Here is a 24,817-nt window from a genome sequence, read left to right on the forward strand (position 1 = left end):
AATGATCATTCTCATGTGACTTACTGCAAAAAAACAGTGTAACTTTTCTTGAATTCCAAAACAAAATGAAACACCAACAACCATCTACCCAGTTCCCTAAATCATTCTTACGCTTAATTTTTCAAATTTTTCCATCTTCACATTCACAGCAGTGTTTTAGAACACTGACATAATCTGCCTAGATTATAACTGCAAATTCTTAAATGTACTCTTAACATTTCATGCTCTAAGGTATAATCAAGATGATCTTTATAAATTGAATTTGTAAATTTTCTTATGACCCTTAATAGCATCTTGTTATAGGATAAATTTTTTTGTAATGAAATACTATGCAATAGCTAAACATGTTTCATAACACTATGAAATGATATTAGAAAATATTCAGTGTATATTTGCAATTAATGCATCTCACAAAAACTTTATATAATTTTTATTTTAGTTTTTAAAAATATGTTTATGCACACATGTAAATCTGCCATCTATTTCTCCATTTATCTATGTATGTATTTATTTTGCCATATCTATTATTTCTCTTTGCACACATAGAAAATACTGTAGAGAAAAACATCAACATTTTATGAGTGCTTGTGCCTGAATTAGGAGTTATGACCTATTTTTCTTTCTTGTTTACATGCTCCTGCACTTTTCAAATTATCTACAATTCACGTCTGTGCTTTCCATTTTTGTTACAGTATGTACCTATTGACATAATAAGAAAAATAAGTTAAAAACATAAATAATATATTATTTCCTCTTTTCACCTCCTAGTTAATAATGAATTTTTCAGCTTGTCTTCAAAAACAACTAAAATACTGCAGAGAAAAATGTACCAATGTTAGATCCTGCGAGATTCTATCTGATTTAATCCCTGCTCTATTGTACCAAGTAAATGTCAGCTAACTTCACATTGCCAGATGTGAGGCATTTATCTATGAATGTTTGCTCATTTGACAATATTAGCTCTGGCTTAAGTCAAATGTTACTTATAGGGGGAGGGGGAAAGCATTGATGTTTAAAGCCTCCTCAGCTATATATATATATATATATGCCATTAATACACACACACACAATTACACACAATTTTCTCTGCTTATGTTTAGATCATATCCAGCACTTTCTTCTCTGCTTTTTCTTCAAATCGAATTTTAAGTCTTCATTGCAAATTACTTTATACAAACCCTACCATCTAATTGGTCATAGTGATGTGGCACTACAGTGGTAGTGTGTGCAGCCACAAGATTTCTAGAATAGATTTGAATGATCACTATTAAGACATTAGAACACTAATTTTTCCTCTCACATCTCTCCCCCATTCCCACCCTACTCAACAAAATTTAAAAAGTGCCCCATGAACAAATAGAGCATTTAGCATGCTTTAAATTGGTACACTTAATAATTGATGTTGTTTAACCATTTCCAGGTCCTTTAGCCATAACTGTGCTGAATCTTCTTTTTTTAGCAAATGGTCAGTCAAGTATATACTATGTGACAGGCACTATTATTAGTTCTGGAGATAACATGCTTAGTAGGAGAGAATCCAAGTCCTCAAGGAGCTATCTTTCTTCTTTCCCTAAAACAATATCACTATTTCCTCTAAGGCAATAGTTTTGCATTCATGCCTATATATTCATCATTTAATTAAGGCTTTCATTGCATATAGTTCATGAAGAACATTTATTTCTCTCTGCCTTCTTGAAGATTTTTGAAGAAACTAGAGATGGCCACTCAAATTGATCTTGATAAGAAAGAAAATCTACATTTCTATATTGTGCCTACTTTCTTCCAAGTTTTAACAAAAATTTATAAATTTATACTTTAAATTATATAAACCATATTTGAGAAAGATATGTGCCTATATAGCCCAAACATTTTCTATCACAATAACAAAAATTTGGGTATCCATCATGTTAACTTATGCTTCTACATACAGGTTGTAGCTACTAAGAAGCTTATAGATGGAATTAAAAATAAAACCAAGGCGCTGTACAGGCAATAATATTTTGTTCACTTGTTGAAAACATGAACAAATTTGCACCTTAAAAGGTCAGAAAGACCTGAGCTCTAATCTTTCCTTTGCCAATTAGCATGCTATAACCACTAATAAGTTAGTTTATTTTAACTGGGACAATAATAATCACCTTACAGAATTTTGAGAAGTATTAAGTGAAATATCACCTATAAAGTGACTATCATCTGAAAATTAAAGCACTCAATAAATAGTAGTTTATTTCCCTCTTTCTATAAATAGTGTAGGTTGTTAAGAGGAGTTTTATCTAGTGCTTAAGAAGATAGGCACTGGAGCTTTTTCTGGGCTTAAATTCTAGCCCCAAAACTGAAACTGGTGTCCTAATTGACAAATCCCTTGGCTCTTAGACTGAAGGGATTAATGAGTTATGATATTTAAAGAGCAGTGCTGGAGTGTAGTTAGGCAGTTGCTATCGTTTTTATTATTACTGTTACTATAATTAATAAATAAGGGAGTCCCTTCCACTCAGAGATAACTTCTTTGTAGCTGCTATGTGTGCTAATCTAATAAGACATGTGGAAGAAAATAATTTTTCCAAGTCTTATGTCTAAAATAGTATCAGAAATCAATCAATATTTGTATTATTGATTTGATTTAACATGATCAGTTCCTTTTATTAAACTCTAATACTTACTCTGACTTGGGGAGCTCATCAGAGAACCAAACTATCTTGTAATTACACATAGGAAATTAATTTCTCTGAAACAAAAACAACAGCATAGCCAAAAAAAACAAAAACAGTTATTACTTCTTTTAGTCATCAGCACAATATATCTTCTCCATTCTGGAGTTTCTGCAGATGCTCAGGACATTTCAGTTGACTTTGCTTCAGTTCATTATTAGCTCAGCTATTTCTCACCCTTTTCTTTCTTTCCAGTTTCTCTATCCCTTTTACTCATAAGATGACCATCTCAAGAATTTCTTCAGCAGTATTTCTTCCCTGAATTATATTTCAGCCTGCTTACCCAGCTATTAGTCTTCTTCAATGAGAATTGAACCTAAACAATTTTGTCAGATATCCACTTTTTTTTTTTTTTTTTTAGATATCAGCTTTTTATTTAACAAGTGCTTAAGGGAATATCTTGTTATTATTTTAGTCAACAGTGAAAAAAAACTCTGTTACATTGTTTATTTTCTAGCCTTATTTTGCAAATAAAAATTTCAAATAATGCAGAAATGTAATATATGTGTCATATATATTTACAGATATACAAAAAATTTAAACTAATAATCCTCAAAAATATTTCCCTATTTTTTCTACCCTTTAAAATAAAGTTATGTATATTTTCTAAATAGCAACACACATTATTAAACATGAATATTTTGGGGTGATGGAATTAGCAATGTCTTAAACATGAAGATTAGTTTTGAACCCTCACATGTGCATGGATGCACACATATGCATAGACATTTATATTGTGCATTCCTTACTCCAACCTAACATCCATCCATGTCAAACTCTGAATTGTGTTAGGTAAGAGGGATGAAATTGCTGAATGAAGCTTTGGTAATAGACAGAACACATTACTCTGAGGGCTTCAGGAAAGATTTTTACTCAACTCTCTTCCCACAGGAGTTTACATTTTCTGTTTTATCTCTGGGATTGAGCTTAGTGACAAGCACACATTGAAATTTTGTGAGAAATGCCATGGGATCTGCTAACAACATTCAGGATGCAGAGATGGCATTTGCGTCCCCAGCATCTTGCTTCTTCTTTTGCATTAGAAATCTTAATCAGGTGAACCTATAGGGTAGTTGGAAAACAGGCTGCCTACATATCTGTTTCCACCAGTAAAAAGATGCATTTGATTTTTAAATCAAATTTAAAGGTTACATATCTGAATACTTTTCATTAAGTTAGCATGCCTAAAGTAGTAAAATGTCTGAGTTTTAAAATTAACTATATAGAATTTATAGTTTTCTGTAATGGTTGTAGTATGTGCAACCATTTCATAAATTATGTTTTGCTACAGCTCTTTGCTTCATGATTCTGGGGAATTTTCTCTACACCAAGTAGCCAGCATGTTTAAAATTATACTGTTATGATATTTGTTTGGCATTTTCTGAGAGAAAAATTAAGCAGTTGACTATTATCTGTAATCAACAACCAAGCTTGAAATGGGTACACATTTGTTTGTAAATTACATGTAATTTAATTGAAATGTTGCAGCAAATTTTCCACCATTAAATATGTCTACATTTCCAAGTCTAGCTGGGCGGCATAATATTAAGAGCAATGCAGATTTTTTTTTTTTTTTTTGCATAGTGGTAACTACAATATAATACATTTGGTACTGTGAAATTAAGAAAGGTATGAGAAAAGAATATAAAAGCAAATGATTGAATTGGAAAAATGATAAAAAGTAATCCCAGAAGCTGTGAGATAAGCTGCATTGTGATGTTAGCACTCTAAGTGATGTTAACTGTTAATTGCTGAAATTTAAAATAATTTTGTATTGCGTATTTTAAGATTCACATAAAACAGTTGATTTAAATTTGAAATATCTGCAGTAGAAAGCATTAACCTCACCCTCCAGATAAGATGTTTAAGGTTAAATGTAATAGAAACATAAATCTTCTGTAAGTCTTATTAAAGGAGAAATATCTGCAGTATCTGAGTTAGATTTCTTTCCACCAAAAACTCCCATTCTGAAATGCTAGCATTCTGACACAGTGACAAATTGCTGGAACAAATGCTAAATAGTTAAATGAACAGGTGATGGATGGCCTCATAAGCCTTGCAGGGCAGGCTGTGTAAGATACTAATTGGCTCTGTGGAACTGGTTTTAGTCAATAAATTCGCTTGGGAGATTTTTTTTGTGTTAGACATCTTTAAAGAATGCATTGCTGTAGGTGACAAACACTTGCAACATATTAGGCCACCAACAGCTTTATTACATCCACTGTACAAGCTATCTCTTTTCTCAATTCGAGCCTATATTCCAACACTAAATATTCATTATTAATGAATCACTGGTGTAATTCCTTATGGGTTTTCAAATTTACCATTTGACTTTCGAGACTGCCTATTTCTCTCACTCCAAAAATGTCCTTATTTTTTTTCTTCTTCCAGGAAGCATACCAACTTCAGCCTTTTAAAATAAAATTTAAGTCATAGAATTTTTAATTATTCCATAAGGTCACAACATAAATAATTTTTTTTCTTCTAAAATATGTGAAATGTTAGCAGATGTAAACATTTTTAGGACAACTCGGTTCTCTTTTCTTCCTCTTTTAAAAAATAATAAAATATTGTGTAATATTTACCAAATTCCTTTTCAAATTCCCAGAAGCTTTGTAGTGGAAAGAAAAAAGGAATAAGAGAAAGAAGAATGGAGAGAACGAGGGGAAAAAAGAAGAAAGGAAGAAAGGAAAAAAAGGAAGGGAGGAAGAGAAAGAAAGAAGAGAGGGAAAGGTAGAGTAAAGAAGGAAAGGAGGGAGAAAATAATTAAATTCCAATTGACTGTGTCCCTTAGGAAGTCACTAAGAAACTAAAAAATGCTTTCTTGAATTAATAGAGATAAATGCTAACAAAAATTTATTCATTCTACATAATTGCCTCAGACCTTTTTGTACGTTAACAGAGAAGGTCAGTTACCAATTCTAGTAGTCCATTGGAGAAGGCAAGTTCTTTTGAACCCCCAACTGTGTTTCTATTTTCAAAATTTCTAGGCATTCTGTCTTTCAAGACTGTGCTAGGACTATGAATAATTCCTGTACCACGAATATCCCACCTATGCACAAAGAAGAAATTAAACATTGTGGAGAAAATAAGCTAACAGGCTTTGGAGATGAAATGACTGAGTTTAAATTTAACTCCAGGACTTAACACAGTATGAACTTGGGCAAGTTACTTTATCTCTTTGTGTTTTGGTTTCTTTATCTATGAAATGGAGATAATATTGGTACTTAACTCGTACGTTTTTAAGTGATTTATATATACGTATATATCATTTGCTCAAGCATCCAGAACATAAGAAGCACATAATAAATTTCAGTTATTATTATTATTATTTTATATATTTGTTTTTTCATTTATTTAAAAAATTTACCTTTGTAAGCCTGTGAAATAAAATTTTTAGAGTAGAGATTTGGCTTATTACAATAATCATTATGAAGTGAAGCAAAAATTGGGAAACGACATGTATCAGCATATACATATAATTACATAACTATAAAATATTTGCCTTTCTGTCTTTTTTTTTTTTTTTTTTTTTTTTTTTGAGACGGAGTCTCACTCTGTTCCCCAGGCTGGAGTACAGTGGTTTGGTCTTGGCTCACTGCAACCTCCACCTCCCGGGTTCAAGCGATTCTCCTCCTCAGCCTCCTGAGTAGCTGGGATTACAGGCACCCACCACCATGCCAGGCTAATTTTTGTATTTTTAGTAGAGACGGGGGTCTCACCATGTTGCCCAGGCTTGTCTCGAACTCCTGACCTTGTGCTCCACCACCTCGGCCTCCCAAAATGCTGGGATTACAGATGTGAGCTTTCTGTTTTAAAGATAATTTTTAGTATGGCCATATATTCCTTATATATCTATGACATAACACCAAATTTGTGCTTGTTACGTAAAATGAGACTTTATTTTATTATTTCATACATTTCTGATAGCATGTGGAATTATTCTGGTAACACTAATTCTGCTGACCTTAGTTAACCTGATTGCTCTTTTTATGTTATGAATTTTAATAGAAAATCAATTTTTTCTGCTTTTTACAAACAGCATAAATCTAACCATACTGTCATGTAATTTTTTTAAAGAATGCTCATTGAAACGGCCAACTTGAAACAAACAACCAACTAAACAAAAACACAGACCTGTTAAAAATACATTTAGCTAGCTGACACAACATATAAATCAATTAGAATCAATCCTAACTCATAGTTACTTAAACAAATAGGAGTCAGCATTTTTTACAGATGATGAAATAAGGAAGTAGGCAGCTCGTGACTTTAGTTTAAAAGCCCAGTGATACTGGTCCCAGAATCTTGTATTTCTTTCTTCCTTTCTGTCTTAATGGCATGAAGGTTGTAGCAGCTCTAGGTTTCATGTGTGAGTTTAAAACAAGAGGACAGGCTTCACTGGTACCAACTGCATCAGCTTCTAGTTTAAAAAACGCAAAACCCTCCTCAAAAGTTTTCAGTAGCCTTCTGATTGCATTTTATTGTTCAGATATGTGTCACATGGTACACCTCATAAGTGGGAAAAATTATTATATATCCTTTCTAGTCTAGAGAGTGTAAAAAGCAAGAAGGAGTAGTGGATATGTAATAGGTTAGGCAATAAACAATACAATCACAATAATATTCATTTTTACAGAAATCACAAAATTTGATAATATTTGAAAAAGCTTTTCCACTTTCATCAAATAGGCTTTTTATAAAATGATTACCGTCCATTTTTTAGTCTATATCACAGTTACATTGTATAATTTTTGTTATAGGACCAACAGGTTTATATGCCCACTGCACAGTAACATACAATATACTGAGACGGCAGGGTTTGCAGCAGAGAAAGAGTTTAATGATCATAGGTCACCAAATAAGGAGATGGGAAGAAACATGCAAATCTATCTCCCCAAGGATTTCTGAGCTGGGATTTTTCAGAGGATCATAGAGGGTGATGGGCTGAAAATTGGGATTGTTGACTGATTAAGGTAAGGGGGATGAAACTTTCAGAATGAGAAAACTGCATTCCTTGGTGAGTCACCTCCTGGTGGGGGTTCTTCAGACCAGTTGACGTCAGTAGATTCATTGGTATGCAGGACATGAAAGAATATCCCAAAGGGAATAAAATGTTTCATAATATTCAAATTATCTATAGAGTAGTAAAGAGGAACTATAATCTTTAATCTATGTGATTCTAGAACAATAACCATCAAACAACTATGAGGAAGCAGGTCAGAGAGCAAGCTGACCTAATGATTAATCCTGAATATGCTTTAAACTTGGTTTATTTCTCCATGTCTCTTCTTCCCTGAATAATTTTATAAAGTTTATAAGGACGGTTTCACTTTGGCCTATTAAGAACACCAATTTTTTTTTTACATTGATGCATAATAGATGTATGTAGTTTCAGGGTGCATGTGATAATTAAATATATTCTTATAATTTGTAAAGATCAAATCAGTGTACTTAGGATATCCATCATCTTAAATATTTGTCTTTTTCAACATTAGAAACTAAAATTCTTATAGCTATTTTGAAATATACAATAGATTATAATAAACTATAGTCACTCTACTAACCTATAAAACACTAGATTTCATTTCTTCCATCAAGCAATATTTTTATATTCATTAATCAATCTCTCTTCATACACCCTGCCCTACCTTTCCTGGTCTCCTGTAATCACTCTCTATTCTCTACCTCTATGAGACCTATGTTTTTGAGCTTCCATGTATGAGTGAGAACGCAATATTTGCTTTTCTGTGCTTGGCTTAATCCACTTAACATAATGACCTCCAGTTCCATCCATGTTGCTGCAGATGATAAGAGTTCATTCTTTTTTATACCTGAATAATATTTCATTATTTATATATAACAAAGTTTTTCTTTAATCTATTCATCCATTAATGGGCACTTAGATTAATTCCATATTTTAGGTATTGTGACTAGTGCCACAATAAACATGGGAGTGTAGGTATCTTTTTTATATATTGATTCATTTTTTTGGATATATACTCAGTGGAACTACCATACAAACTGATGAATCATATGGTAGTTTTATTTTTAGTTTTTTGAGGAATTGCCATACAGTTCTTTATAGTGGCTCTACTCATTTCCATTCTCACCAACAGTGTGTGAGGGTTCTCCTTTCTCCACGTCCTTGCCAGAGCTGTTATTTCCTATCTTTTTAATAAAAATCATTTTGACTAGGGTTAGATAATATATATCTCAGTATAGTTTTGATTTGCATTTTCTAATGGTTAGAGATGTTGAACATTTTATTTTCATATGCTTGCTGACCATTGGTATGTCTTCTTTTGAGAAATGTCTATTCAGGTATTTTGCCTACATTTTAATCAGATTATTTGGTGTTTTTGCTATTGCGTTGTTTGATCTCCTTATGGATTCTGGTTACAAATCCCTTGTCAGATGGGTAGTTTGCAACTATTTTATTCCATTCTTTGGGTTCTCTCTTTATTTAGTTGATTTTTTTTTTCTATGTAGAAGCTTTTTAGCTTGATATAATTCTCTTAGTCTACTTTTGTTTTATTTACCTGTGCTTTTGAGTCCTTACACAAAATTTATTTGCCCAATGTCCTGAAGCATTTCCACAATGTTTCCTTCCAGTAGTTTTATATTTTTAGGTCTCATATTTAGACCTTTAATCTATTTTCCATTTGATTTTTGTGTATGGTGAGAGATAGGGTTCTAGTTTCATTCTTCTGCATAGTTATTCAGTTTTCCCAGCATCATTTATTGAAGAAACTGTCCTTTCCCCATTGTAAGTTCTTGGCACCTTTGTTGAAGTTGAGTTGGCTATAAATGCGTGAGTTTAAATCTGGGCTTTCTTTTTTGTTGCATTGGTGTATGTATCTGTTTTTATGCCAGTATCATGCTAATTTGATTACTATTACTTTGTATTAAATTTTGAAGTCAGAAAGTATTATGATAGCTCCAGCTTTGTTCTTTTGCTCAGGATTGTTTTGGTTATTAAGGGTCATTGTGGTTTCATTTAAATTTTGGATTTAAAAAAATTTCTGTGAAGAATGTTTTTGGTATTCTAATAAGAATTGCATTGAATCTTAAACTGCTTTAAACTATTTTCAAAAGATTAGATGAAAATGAGGTTACTTTCTTAAGCTAAGTAAAAATTAAATGACCCAACAGACAATAGCCAAATGATTATTACCCTTACGCTTAAGTTAATCAACACTTTTTATTCAACAATATATATATGTTCAACAATTATATATATGGTATATAATTTATATACCATAGATCAAATCCAGAAATTATATATATAGGCCTCTCTAGAATCAATATATTTCCAAATTGAATTATCATAATTTGTTGTTTAAAATGGTGCATCAATCTCCTCATTATTCATGAATTAGTCAAGAGTGTTGTATGTTTCTACTAGTAGAAAAACTTTGCAACCATTCCAATCAGAATATAAATACTTTAAATTGTAAGCTGGATTTAGCAAAAAATAGTTCAAAAAGGTAAAACATCATAAGGAAGGCTAAGGGTTTATATTAGAAAAATTTCCTCAGTAAATGAAATTAAAAAGAATATGCATGCAAAAAACTGAATCAAAATTCTGAATCAGTAGTTTATACCTTTTTGAGTAACTTAGTTATTTTATTTTAATTATTAATGGCATAAACCACATTGATTTTAATGGCAAATGTGATCACTTCTTTGAGAAACCACCATTACATATTTTTTGACTTTTCACCAAGAAAAACAATAAAGTTGTATTTATGATAATGTAAAAATCATTTTTATGTAGTTGTAGTTCATTTGCTGACAGAAAGTACACTAAATATGTTATACTTCCGAATTTATAATTTGGTTACATTTTTCTTCATATAAAAATATACAGTCAAATAAACATGAGTCATACAATAATGATTAATATATAATAATAAAATGACACATTAGTGTCTAAATATATTTTTATTAAAGAAGCATTATAAAATTACTTTGTTATAATTGGTAATCAATCAAATAACCTTTTTATTGACATTTAAACAACATGTAATATTTAACTACCAACCCAATAACATTTAAGAGGGGTGAAATATACTATTAAATACCATCTCTGTGGTGTTTTTAAGAAAACAAAAGTCATTATTGCTATTTATTACAATCAGAAATATAAGAGAAAAAGCATGCATAAAGATTTTGTTAATTTTCTTGTCTAACAATGGAATTGAACTCTATATGCTATAATCATAGTGGCTAACATTGCAATTTTTCATGAAAATTAATAAATTAGTATAAGCATCATAATGATGAATTATCATGAAGAAATTATTTTAAGCTTAAGAACATTCCATGCTTCAGTGGGGACATCTAAGAAACAAAGAAGCATTGATAATATGACAGGACACTAAAAAGAGGGAAACAAAATTAAAAACTGGTAATATTTAAGCACAAAAGAATGTACTCCAACAAGAGTTAAAAATTTTATTCTTAGTGTATTACATTCACATATTATACAGACATCCTCAACTTTATATCTTATAGGCTTTATATAGTTACACAATTCTCTTTCTTGTTTCTACATAATACCATTGTTAACAATCTATATTTAGAAAAGTTTTTGGAAGAAAAATTGAAGTATATATATATTTACATATTTAAAACATAAAATTTGCCACTTTTATGCATGTTTATATCCATAAAACCATCACCCAAATCAAGACAGCAATATTTTCATCACCTCTTTATATAGCTCTTTCTTCTTTTCCCACCCCCACTTTTTCCCCAGGCAACTACATACCTGCTTTGTCACAATTTCTTTGCATTTTCTGGAGTTTTATATAAATAGAATCATAAAATATACTTATTTTCCCCTGACTTCGTTCTCTCAGTGTAATTATTAGGAGGTTTATATTATGTGTAGAATTCATTCTGGTTTATTGCTAAGTTGTATTCCATCGTATGAGTATACAGTGGATTCCCATTTTTGAAGTTAGTTACTTTCTGTAAAGTTCCCATTAAACAAGGAATAATTAAATACTGAATCATTTTCTGCCAGCTTTTGGTTTCAATATTTTCCACAACCAAATCAATACATAACCCTGTTTTACGTGGATTTATGTTTATGGACACCTTATCAAATACATATTGTTGATTTACTAACACTGAACTCCTGGCCAATAGCACTATCACTCATGCCTGAATGATACTTATTTAATAAGCATATTAACTTTATGAGGCACATCACTAAACAGCACTTCAGCACTGTGCTTGGGTGTCATTTTAAACAGCATAATTACCAACAAAAAGCACAAAAATGCAAAAACATGGCATTAAATATACTGCTAAAAGGAGACAACATGAAAGTTGAAAGAAGAAGAAAGAGCATCATCTGCCTTGTTCATCTTCAATTGAGAAAGTGTGTCGTGGGTGACTCAAATTTTTCACAGTTCTGTGCATGCACGTACACTCAAATGCCCACAAAAGCTCTGCAAGTATTGACTTTGGGGTTACAAATAATTAGCCCATAGCCAGATTCATAGATATGGAATACAAAAATAACAAAAATTGACTGTATCACCATTTGTTTATCCATTTACCTGTTGATTAATATTTGTATTGTTTTTCTGGATTTCAGTTATTAAAAATAATGCTACCATGAATATATGCGCACAATTCACATAAGCTTTCTTTCCTTAGAGGTAAACATTTAAGAGCAGAATGGCCAAATAATATAACATGTGTAGGTTTAACTTTTAGGAAACTGCCAAACTGTTTTCCAACCTAGTTGTTGCATTTTACATTCTCACCAGTAGGATATGAGAGTTTCAGCTTCTCTGCAGCACTGCCAATATTTGGAATGATCAGTGTTTTTAATTGTATCCATTCTAATTGTGTGAATTTGTATCTCATTGTGGTTTTAATTTGCATTTTCCTAATGACTAATGATACTGAATATCTTTTCATGTGTTTTTTGCTATTATTAATCTTTTTTAAAGTGTCTTTTCAAATTCAATGGCCATTTTCAAAACTTTTTTTGGTGAGTTTTGAGAGTTTGCCCATATATTCTGGATACAGAAAATATGCTTAGCAAGTATTTCCTTCCAGTCTCTGGCTCATCTTTTTGTTTACTTTCTAAAAGAAGAAGTTTGTATGTTGAGAAAGTTCATTTCGTCAATGTTTTCTATAATGAATTATGCTTTTGGTGCTATATGTAAGGAATCTTTGCATAAATCAAGGTAAAATATGCTCCTTTTACAATTTTATCTCACAAGTTTTATAGTTTTAGCTTTGGCATTTACAACTATGATGCATTTAGAGTTAATTTTTATATATAGTGGAAGGTACAAATTTCAGTTCTTTTTATATATACAGACTTTTAGTTGTTCCAGCACCATTTGTGGAGAATAATTACCTTTTCCTACTGAATTGCCTTTACAACATTTTCAAAAATAAGTTGTCCACATATATACGGGCCTATTTATGGATTCTCTATTCTATTCCTTTGACCTACTCATCTATGTTTAAGTCAAAACTATATCCTCTTGCTGAGTATTGCTTTCTGGGTCCTGAAATTAGGTACTGCTAGCCTACAATTTGGTTACTTTTCCACAAGATATTTCAATTATTCCAGATACTTAACATTTCCATATGAATTTTAGAATGGAAGCATTAATTTCTATAAAAAATTCTGATGAGGTTTTGATTGGAATTGTTCTGAATCTATTGATAAATTTGGGGAAAATTAGTATCTTATTATTGGGTGCTCGCAAGCTGTGCCATGGTAAAATCTCACTATTTATTTAGATCTTTAAATACTGTCAGCAATTTTTCATAGTTTTAAATGTGCAGATCTTGCACATATTCTGTTATATCTGTCTCAAAGCAAATTCTATTTTTATTCTATGATAATGTTACTTTTAAATTAATTTTTTTTGCTATTTACTGCTAAAGATATAGTATAATTGATATTTGTATATTGATGTCGTATCTTGAAATTTCGCAAAAGTCGCTTATCCCAGTAGCTTCTTGCAACGGTTTGTAAGTTTAGTGGGCGCTTAGAGTAGACCTAGCTGCTGCAGTCATTCTAACAAAATGAAGACAGTAGAGAGGAGCCAAAGAGGAACCCCAGTATCTCTCCCAACTGCATAAATCTGATGAGACAAAACAATCACACAAATTACATAAAGCAGATCTACTACTCACAGTGAGGCATCAAAGATAAGCAGAAGCCTAGGATTCATGTCAAGTTGGTCCTCAAGTCTCAGGAAAGCTGGCTAGGGTGGATGGAGTCTCCTCTGCTCTTGCCCCATGTCACACTTCAAATGAAGTACCCCAGAAGCCCTCCACCCTGGGTATATATGCCCTGGGTGTCACTTCAATCACTGAGCACAACTGTCACAGCACATCTGGTCCCCAAAAAATGAAGACACCACCTGGATTGTTTGAACACCTCCTCCTTATTTCAGGATGTTGCATTTTTGGTACCTTCTCCCTGGAATTGCAAGCAATAGAGGAAAAACTGGGTCAGCCAAGGTCATCTGAGGACCTATCCTCCTACATTTTTTTTTTGTACATATATAGTAATGCCTCCTGCAAATAAATTTTTACATATTTTTAAATATCATGGGAGTTATTCATGCCTTATTTTATTGGTTAGAAACTTCAGTACAATGCTATATAGGAGTACTGAGAACAGACATCCTTGTCTCATAACAGAAAGTATGATGCCAGTTTTAGGTTATTGGTAGGTCCCCATTATTAAGTTATCTTTTATTCTTAGTTTTCTAAGAGCTTTTTATTTTATTTTTTGTTTGTTTTAAATCAAGAAAGAATATTAGATTCTGTCAAATGATTTTTTTCTGCATCTATTGAGACAATCATAGGGCTGTGTGTGTGTGTGTGTGTGTGTGTGTGTGTGTGTGTCCTTGTTAATATGGCCGATTAGAATTTTTATTTTTGAATGTTAAATCAACCTTATATTCTTAAGTACCACCTGGTCATATATTTTATCCTTTTATTATTGTTTGACTACAGTTGATAGAATTTTTATTTATTTATTTATTTCATTTATTTATTTATTTATTTATTATTATTATACTTTAAGTTTTAGGGTACATGTGCACAATGTGCAGGTTAGTTACATATGTATACATGTGCCATGCTGGTGCGCTGCACCCACTAACTCGTCATCTAGCATTAGGTATATCTCCCAATGCTATCCCTCCCCCGTCCCCCCACCCCACAACAGTCCCCAGAGTGTGATGTTCCCCTTCCTGTGTCCATGTGTTCTCAAATTTTTTTTGCATCTATGTTTATTGGGGTTATTGTTTATAGTTTTCTCACAGTACTTTACATGATTTTGGTATCAGAGTAACGGTGGTCTCAGAATGACTTGGGAAGTATTACGGTTCTTGAATTTTGCAGAAAGATTTGTTTAGAATTGGTATTACTTCTTAAACATTTGCTAGCAGCCATCAGTGAATCCATGTGGATCTTGAATTTTCTTTATAGGAAGATTTTTAACTCAGTTATATAATGAATATTGGGATATTCTTTTTATCTGTTTATTCCTGAACGAGCTTTTGCAATTAGTGCTTTTCAAGCAATTTGTCCACAATATCTGAGTTGTTGAATATATTGTTACAAATGTATTTATAATATTTCTTTCTTATCTTTTAAATATCTGTAGGCTCTGTTGTGTTTACACATCTGCTAATGTGTGTCTTCTTTTCTTTCTCCTTATAAGTTTGGCTAAGGTTTTTATCAATTTTATTAATCTTCTCAAAGCGTCAGTTTATGGTTTTATTAATTTTAGCATTGTTTTTCTATTTTCTCTTTATACAATATTTGCTCTGTTATCATAATTTTCTTGGTATTGCTCACTTTAGAATAAGTTTCCTTTTATTTTTCTGTTACTTTAAGGCAGACACTGAGGTCACTAACTTGTGACCTCACTTCCTTTCTAAGCATTTGGTATAATAGCACTTAGTGCTATAAATTTCTCTCAGAGTGATAGGTTGTATTTTCATAGTCATTCAGATCAAAATACTTTCAAATTTCCTTCTGATATCTTTTTTGATCCATGAGTTTTTTAGTATTGTCATTTTTAGTTTCCAAATATTTTGAAGGACCTTTAGAAATCTTTCTGTTTTTTTCTTGTAAATTTGTTGGAGTTCATTGTAGATTCTGGATATTAGCCCTTTGTCAGATGAGTAGGTTGCAAAAATTTTCTCCCATTTTGTAGGTTGCCTGTTCACTCTGATGGTAGTTTCTTTTGCTGTGCAGAAGCTCTTGAGTTTAATTAGATCCCATTTGTCAATTTTGGCTTTTGAAAAAAACAAACAACCCCATCAAAAAGTGGGCGAAGGACATGAACAGACACTTCTCAAAAGAAGACATTTATGCAGCCAAAAAACACATGAAAAAATGCTCACCATCACTGGCCATCAGAGAAATGCAAATCAAAACCACAATGAGATACCATCTCACACCAGTTAGAATGGCAATCATTAAAAAGTCAGGAAACAACAGGTGCTGGAGAGGATGTGGAGAAATAGGAACACTTTTACACTGTTGGTGGGACTGTAAACTAATTCAACCCTTGTGGAAGTCAGTGTGGCGATTCCTCAGGGATCTAGAACTAGAAATTCCATTCGACCCAGCCATCCCATTACTGGGTATATACCCAAAGGACTATAAATCATGCTGCTATAAAGACACATGCACACGTATGTTTATTGTGGCATTATTCACAATAGCAAAGACTTGGAACCAACCCAAATGTCCAACAATGATAGACTGGATTAAGAAAATGTGGCACATATACACCATGGAATACTATGCAGCCATAAAAAATGATGAGTTCACGTCCTTTGTAGGGACATGGATGAAATTGGAAATCATCATTCTCAGTAAACTATCGCAAGAACAAAAAACCAAACACCGCATATTCTCACTCATAGGTGGGAATTGAACAATGAGAACACATGGACACAGGAAGGGGAACATCACACTCTGGGGACTGTTGTGGGGTGGGGGGAGGGGGGAGGGATAGCACTGGGAGATATACCTAATGCTAGATGACGAGTTGGTGGGTGCAGCGCACCAGCATGGCACATGTATACATATGTAACTTACCTGCACATTGCGCACATGTACCATAAAACCTTAAGTTTAATAATAATAAATAATAATAAAAGAAGAAAAAAAAAATGTCAGTGAAGATGTGGAGGAATTGGAACCCACATACATTACTGGTGGGAACATAAAATCGTGTAACCATAAAAAAAAAAAAAAAAAAAAAAAAAAAAAAAAAAAAAAAAAGAAATCTTTCTGTTACTGATTTCTAATTCAGAGAACATTGTCTGAGTTGAGTATTTTAAAATGTATTGAAATTCAATTTAAGTTTCAAATTTTGGTATATCTTTCCCTGTACTTTTTATGTACTCTGCTGTTTTGGGATGATGTGTCCCATGAACGTTAAACAGGTAAATTTGGTTGATAGTGTTCAAGTATTCTACATCTTTCATGATTTTTCTTTCTATCATTCTATTAGTTATTGAGAACAATTTATTCAAAACACAAAGTATATTTGAATATTTGTTAATTTTTCCTTTTATTTGATGAGGTTTTTTCCCCATATATTCTGAAATTATGTTATTATTCCATTAATATTTATAATTTTGGGGTCTCTTTGATGACTTTATCTTATGAAGTGACTTTTTTTCTGCCTTGGGTAATATTATTTGCTCTGAAATAAACATTTTCTGATATTTCTATTTTTTATCACTTTCCTTTTAACCTATTTGTATGTTTGTATTTAAAGCTTGCATTTTCTGGACAGCATATAGGTCATACTTGTTTTTATTTTTTAATACACTGCCTTTTAATTAAAGTGTTTAGAACAACCCTTGGGAAAATATAATTCATGGGCCAAATATTGCTTGCCTTGTTTTCATAAATAACATTTTATTGGAACAAAGCCATGCCCATTCATTTACATATTGTATGGCTGCTTTTATGCTATAATGGCAGAGTTGAATAGTCACAACAGAATCCATATGGCTTAAAGAGCTAAAAATATTTACTATTTGGCTCTTTTCAGAAAATGTTAGTGAACCTCTGGTTAGATGATTTATGTTTCATATTTTCATTGATATGCTTAAGTGTGTAGTCTTTCTACTTGTTTTCTGTTGCCTCTTCAGTTCTTTACTCTCTTTATCCACATTTTCTGCCTTATTTTAGATCGACTGTATCTTTTTTAATAATTCCAATTCAGTCTTTTTTGGCTTGTTAACTCGATTTTTTTTTATTTTAGGGTTGTTGTAAAATTGATAGTGTATATCTTTATTTTTTTAAATTATACTTTAAGTTTTAGGGTACATGTGCACAACATGCAGATTAGTTACATATGTATACATGTGCCATGTTGGTATGCTTCACCCATTAACTCGTCATTTAACATTAGGCATATCTCCAAATGCTATCCCTCCCCCTCCCCCCCACCCCACAACAGGACCTGGTGTGTGATGTTCCCCTTCCTGTGTCCATGTGTTCTCATTGTTCAATTCCCGCCTATGAGTGAGAACATGCGGTGTTTGGTTTTTTGTCCTTGTGATAGTTTACTGAGAATGATGGTTTCCAGCTTCATCCATGTCCCTACAAAGGACATGAACTCATCATTTTTTAAGGCTGCATAGTATTTCATGGTGTATATGTGCCACATTTTCTTAATCCAGTCTATCATTGTTGGACATCTGGGTTGGTTCCAAGTCTTTCCTATTGTGAATAGTGCCACAATAAACATACTTGTGCATGTGTCTTTATAGCAGCATGATTTATAATCCTTTGGGTAGATACCCAGTAATGGGATTGCTGGGTCAAATGATATTTCTAGTTCTAGATCCCTGAGGAATCGCCACACTGACTTCCACAATGGTTGAACTAGTTTACAGTCCCAACGACAAAAACCACTATTATCTCAATAGATCCAGAAAAGGCCTTTGACAAAATTCAACAATGCCTCATGCTAAAAACTCTCATTAAATTAGGTATTGATGGGACGTATCTCAAAATAATAAGGGCTATCTATGACAAACCCACAGCCAATATCATACTGAATGGCCAGAAACTGGAAGCATTCCCTTTGAAAACTGGCACAAGAGAGGGATGCCGTCTCTCACTACTCCTGTTCAACATAGTGTTGGAAGTTCTGGCCAGTGCAATCAGGCAGGAGAAAGAAATAAAGCGTATTCAATTAGGAAAAGAGGAAGTCAAATTGTCCCTGTTTGCAGACAACATGATTATGTATCTAGAAAACCCCATCTTCTCAGCCCAAAATCTCCTTAAGCTGATTGGCAACTTCAGCAAAGTCTCAGGATACAAAATCAATGTGCAAAAATCACAAGCATTCTTATACACCAATAACAGACAAACAGAGGGCCAAATCATGAGTGAACTCCCATTCACAATTGCTTCAAAGATAGTGTATATCTTTAAATTCCCACACTTTAAAGTTATTACACTGTTTTGATGGTAGTATAAAAATTTATTATAGTATAACTCCATTTCTCCTCTCTTAACTTTAAGGCTATTTAGTTCACATATATTTTATTTATACATACAGATTTAACAAAAACAAAACAAGTTAAACTGTTCTTTTTTTAGAGACAGCATGATCATCTATATACAAAATCTTTTGGAATCTACAAAAACATTCATTGAACTTATAAGTGAGTTAAACAGCAAGATACACAATCAGTAAATAAAAATAAACTGTACTTCTTTATTTCAGCAATGATCAATTTAATTAAAATTTTAAAATATCACAATAACACCAATACTATGAAATATTTTAAAACAGATCTAAGGCAAGCAGCAACTGTATCCCAAAATAGTAAAACCCTTCTGAGCAAAAGTAAAGATTTAAGTAAATGGAGAAATATACATGACCATGAATTAAAAGTCTCAATATCTTAAAATTCTGATTATTTCGAAGTTGATCTGTAGATTGAGTGCAATTAAAACTAAAATCACATTAACCTTTTTTCAAAAAATGACACTGATTCTAAAACTTTTATAGAAGCTTAAAAAGCTAGAATACCCAAAGCAACTTTGAAAAAGAACAACTTGGAGGACTAATTTCAATAAACATCATCAAGGCAATATAGTATTTTAGTATTTGTTTGAAAAGGGACACATACATCCATGAAACATAATACAGAATCGAAAAATAGGCACACACATATTAGATCAATAGATTTTTGACAAAGATGCAAAACCAATTCAGTTGAAAAGATAGTCTTTTCAATAAATAGTGCTAAAGCAATTGAATATCCATATGCCAAAACCAACAGAAATAAAAATAAATCTATTTCTTGCACCATAGGTAAAAATAAATTGCTCCAAATTTTTTATAAATCTTTAGTTGGAAACATAGATGGAAATATTGGTGACCTCAGGTTAGATCAAGATTTATTTGATGTAACAACAAAATGAGGATCTATAAAAGAAAAAAATAATCTAAATTATACTTCACCAAATTTATGGACTTCTGGCTTTCAAAACATTTTGTTAAAAGAATGAAAAGACAAGCCACGTGTGGGAAGAAAATAATTTTAAATCAAATATCTGATAAGGGACCCATATCTAGAATATAAGAAGATCTCTTAAAACTTAAGAATATAAAACAACACAATAAAAAAGATTGTCAGAAGATTTGCATATACATTTCACTAAGAAGATACAGAGATGACAACCACATGAAGAGATTCTCAATATAATTAGTCTTTGGGAAATGCAAAATAAAACATAATGAGATGCTGTAACACACCCATTATAGTGGATAGAGTTAAAAAGGCTGAAGTTTTGGCAAGCATGTGAAGCAACTGTAGTTTTCATACACAGTGGGAATGTAAATGCTGCAATTATTTTGGAACTTACTTTGGCAGGTTTTTAAAGAGTTAATCATAAAACTTCCAAATGATGCAGGTTTTTTTTTTTTTACTTCTAGCTATATACCCAAAAGTAATAAATGCATATGTTCATACTGAAACTTAAACATGAGTTTCCACTGCCTATCGAAATAGCTAAAAACTCATAACAATTCATATGTCCATCAACAGTTGAATGGAGAAACAAATTTTGTATATCCATATAATCGAATACTACTACATTACACAGCGTTGTCTACTGTAATGGAACCAAGAAGACATACATATAAAGAGATCTATTAGGTATTGGCTATGAGATTAAACAGACTGAGAAGTCCCATGATTTGCCTTTCTCATGCTGGAGATTCAGGAAAACTGGTAATACAGTTCAAAGGCCTGACAATTAGAAACCTGATGGTGTAAATTCTAGTCTCAATTTGCAGGTCTGAGATTCATAAGCACCAAGTACAGTGGAAGATCAATGCCCCAGCTCAATGGTCAGGCACAGCTCATTCAACTTTCTTCCACCTTTTGGTTCTAGTTTGGCTCTCAACAAATTGAATGAAGCCCACCCTCATGAGTGAGAACCATCTGCTTTACTCAGCCCACCCATTTAATTGCTAATATCTTTTGGAAACATTCTCACAACCACACTCAGAAACAATTTATAACCAGATATCTGACTATCCTATGACCAAGTTATGTTGACCCAGAAAACTAAGTTTCACAACTACGCACAACAAAAGTAATGAACTATTAAAAAATAGCATTGATAAATCTTAAAATAACAATACTGAATGAAAGAGGAGAGGAAAATGAGAATTTTTATGACTATGTTAATTTAAGTTATAGAAAGTGTAAATTAATCTATAGTAACAGAAAACAAATGAGTGATGGCATGGGGGTTGTGAGGAGGGGCTTGAGAGAAAGATTACCCAGGGAAGACAAGAAACTTTCACAATGAGTAATGGATATGTTCATTAAAGGTGATAAGCACACAGAGGCAGGCTTAAACACACTTCTCTTTAAGTCCTGCTAGGGATTCTGATAGGGCATGCCCCTTTGATATAGATCTGGCTGAATATCATTGTTTTATCATAACTGCAGATGAAATGAGGAGGGTCATTAAGCCAGCTACTATTTTAATCACAAGGAAGAGAATGAGAGATTCCACTGTAGAGCTCTTGGCCTATACCATGTGGCCAGGTCTCTAAAATCTGCACTGTCTTGGTTGTGATAACAATTTCAAGGATGTGTATGTATATCTAAATGTAAATTTGTACATTTTAAAAGTATTAGATTATTGCGTTTCAATTATACCATAATAGATCTGCTAAAGCTAAAATAAACAAAAAAGGGGAATGTAGGACTTAAATGTTATATTTTAATAAATATTAACAACACCCCAAAATAAGCTTTTAAGCTTTTAATTATATGTAAATAGAGTGAGAATATCATAAATTAATTATAAACATGAAGAGTCAGATGTGGCAAACTCAACCTCCAATTTAGTGAGTTAATTATGATTATTATACCCTTCTTAATTATTTGCATTTATTTGTTTAATGGGATGATACACGGTTTCCTTTTCCTATGCTTTTGATTCTCAGTGTTTCCACCCTCCCCTCCTGGCCGGCTCTTCCTATGTACACACAAACAGCGATATAAAGGCAGAGAGATTTCTAAATCTGAATTGTCACATTTCATGATGTCCTTGTAGTTCTTTTTACACCCAGGTGTGACTACTGATTCTTAAATATCAAAGCCCTAGCAAAACTACTTATCTTGTGCTTGTAGATGATAAGCACACTGGGTCAGGCTGAAACACACCTCTTAAACACACCTCTCTCTAAGTCCTGCTAAGGATTCTGATAAGGCATGTCCCTTTGACATGAGTCTGGCCAAATATTTCTGTGTTTTATCATAGCTGCAGATGAAATAAGGAGGAACATTAAGCCAGGTACTTCTTCAATCATAAGGAAGAAAATGGGAAATTCCAGTGTAGACTTCTTTGCCTGCACCCTGTGGCCAGGTCTCTAGAATTTGCACTGATGATTATGGGGTGCCATTAATAAGATTGTGTTTTAACATTTAGAAAATAAAAATAAGAAAATAAGATTGTACTTCAGCTTCCCACTTTGCTACTTTACTCTGTATAGAGTCTTTCAGTCGGAAATTCTAAAATGGTTTGGCAGAGGACAATTGTTAAGATTGGGCATTCTAGGTTTCTAAGCTACTACCAATCATTAGAGCAGAAAAATTCACCCCAACATTTTATCTATGGAGCTAACTGAAATGTGATTTATTTTTCTAGTTAAATCTACAAACTTCTTTTAGTCACATTTAAATGAACATAATCTGCTTTTATCTTTTATGAAATTGACCTATTAAACACTTACTTTAAAAATGCCTTAGATACAAAACTATTTTATAGGTATTATGACATTTAGCTATGCAATTATATTCCTGGCTCCATTGGTTACAGAGTAAACTACCATGATAAGAACATAATCATTTACCTTTGTAACTGTTTTGCTTAGTATAAGATCTGGCACATAGTAGGCATCCATTCATTTAATGGATGAATGTAAAGAATTTTAGCATTCATACTGGAGAGATAATGACAGAACTGATATTTCTACACTGCTGCTGTCATAAACCATAGAAGATAAATCATGTAATAAATAGTATGTGAAACTAAATAAACAAGGCTAAAGGTGTTCATACTCATTTTAATTGCTGTGTGGGGATTTTTATAGAAACAAACTTTTTACAATTTATTGAGAACCTCCATTGAGTATACTGCAGGATACTTTATATACATTATTACTGATTCTTGTGTTAGCTCTTCAAAGTAAAGTATTGGTTATATTTTAACCTTGAGGGAAATAATTCTTCTAAAGCTAAAGTGACTGGACTGAATTGGGACATTTTAATTATTTATGCTTTCTGGTGATTTTATCTTTAATTTAAAATGCAAAATGGTGAAGGAAATGTATCACATACATTTACTGAGGGGTAAGGTAATTTGGAGCCTGCGATATTTTCAGTGCAACAACTTTTGAACTGATTAACTTTTCTATGTAATTGTATCCTGGTTGCAGTCCAGCATAGGAGCAAGATATTGCCCTCCCTGAAATTTTCTTTCTTTACTGGTCCAGTCTTTCCCACCACATATTTGTTCCCACTTCTTAGAACTTACATTTCATATCCCAAAAAAAGGTATTGCCGGTTCTATCTCATAGTCCATTCAAATAAAAAAGATAATCCCATGCACTCTAAGAAGCATTCTGGTGCAAGCATTTCCCAAGGATTGCAAAGTGGCTTGAACAGGCTTTCCTAACTCTCTAACTCAGCCATCTTACCTAAACTGTATTAATTCTGGCTGCTTTCTCTCTTGAAGCTCCTCAGCTTTGACTATTGTAGCCCCACATTCAGAGCATTTTCTCCTGGGCATTAATTGTTATCATAACATGTTTGAATATTAAATAACGAATTAATCTTAAATAAATGAGCATTATATTCTTCCCAAGTCATCACGATAGATTCAAATGTAAGAAGATTTTATTTCTTTAAAAGTATGCATCAAATATATATTTTTATAGAAATACATATTTTCACCTGAATAGTTTTATGTATGCAAAAGCTGTATAGGATTGAAACTTCAGGTTGTATATTATATTAATGTCACTCAGAATAGCCAATAATAAATGTCAATAACAGCAATTTGTTTTCATCAAAAGTATCTTGCATTTAAAATTTACTGTAATAGAATTATTATTTAGTTAAATGTCCATGTAATTTGATTTGAAGGCAACGTAAAAGTACACTGTTAACATACGTGTATGTGTTTTATATACACTGGAGCTTTATCTCGTAGCTAAAATACAGTAAATTGAATTGATTTGTAGTTGAAATTTCAGAAATGCTTCTCTGTTTCAGTGCTGTGATCAAATAGGGGACATATTACAGGAGCTAAGAGCTAAACTGTTAAGGAAGATGAGCTGGATTTGTAGCTATCTGAGAGTCCACTGTAATGCTATGTACTTTCATGCATTTAATCAGACTTTGTGGCTCCATAGTTTAGGCCTTAGGTCTCTTAGGAACTCATCTATAATAAATATTTTATTTTATTAATACTAAGAATTGTGGTCATACACCAAACTGAACAAACAACCGTTATGTGATTTCCAATACAAG

Source organism: Pongo abelii, chromosome 1, assembly GCF_028885655.2.
Source record: "Pongo abelii isolate AG06213 chromosome 1, NHGRI_mPonAbe1-v2.0_pri, whole genome shotgun sequence".
In the NCBI taxonomy this organism is placed as follows: Eukaryota; Metazoa; Chordata; class Mammalia; order Primates; family Hominidae; genus Pongo; species Pongo abelii.